Here is a 931-nt window from a genome sequence, read left to right as displayed (position 1 = left end):
CAGTTTTCACCGCAGCAGAGGTACTCGGGTACGGCACCCACAGGAAGCCGTTCCCCTTTTGCTCAGTGTATTCTGCACATGGAGAACCACAAACTACACGCCTCTGTGTACAGAGACATCTGCGTGTTCCTGGAGCAAGAGCTGGGTCTTGCCAAAGGGGTTTGGGCTGGAGGGTGGGTGATAAGGTGGAAGCTGCAATAAAGGATCTACTGGGAGAGTTCCAGCACAGGGAGACGGATCCTGGCCTTCTGCAAGTTCTAAACCTACTAAGTGTCCTGAACAAAGGGCATCCTTTCAACGACTTCACCCCTTCCCTCACATCCTTCTTGTTTTCCAGCACAAGGTACCTGCTGGAAACCCTCGGTGGAAAGTGCTCCAGCTCACAGCAAACCCCCCGCTGCTGGTGCCCAAGGCACTGCCACAAAGCAAGAGCTTTCTGCCTCCTCGCCACCCCCTGTGGCACCCCAGCTCTGTATTTCCATCCTCTTCCACCACAGATACCGGTTCTCCTCCAGCCCAGCTGCCTTCGGCTCCACACTCTCCTCTTCACTAATTTACTCACATTTTTAAATCTCTTTTTAACTTTAAAATGCTTTCATCCCTCTATGTTTTATCAAGATAGAGCACATTTCGCTCTGTTTTACCCAACATTCATCTCATCTTATAAAACTAGGTCACAAAATTTGCAAGCTTATATAAGTTAGGTTTTCCAGACTCAGAAATTGCCTCCTTTTGGGCTTTTTGGTCTGTGTATCATTTCTAAGTCAGGAATCTTTACACGAATAAACTCAAAGTACACAAACACACCCCTTTGTTTGAAAATTCTAAGGAGTTATTTACAAAACCCCTTTTCTTCAATCATTGTTGTTTTAAAACAGTTCTGCTAGGAAAAACAAAAAAACAAACAAGCTGGAGATCCCTGGTCTGCGTG

General features: G+C 46.4%; 1 protein-coding gene across 1 annotated transcript in view; it reads right to left on the bottom strand.

The window, feature by feature from the left end:
- Positions 1–931, bottom strand: part of LOC104497351 (G protein-activated inward rectifier potassium channel 1) — a 37,364-nt gene that overhangs the window by 35,358 nt on the left and 1,075 nt on the right. The window lies entirely within an intron of this gene.

Source organism: Buceros rhinoceros, unplaced genomic scaffold, assembly GCF_000710305.1.
Source record: "Buceros rhinoceros silvestris isolate BGI_N320 unplaced genomic scaffold, ASM71030v1 scaffold6950, whole genome shotgun sequence".
NCBI classification, from domain to species: Eukaryota; Metazoa; Chordata; class Aves; order Bucerotiformes; family Bucerotidae; genus Buceros; species Buceros rhinoceros.
This window is presented reverse-complemented; position numbering and strand designations above follow the sequence as displayed.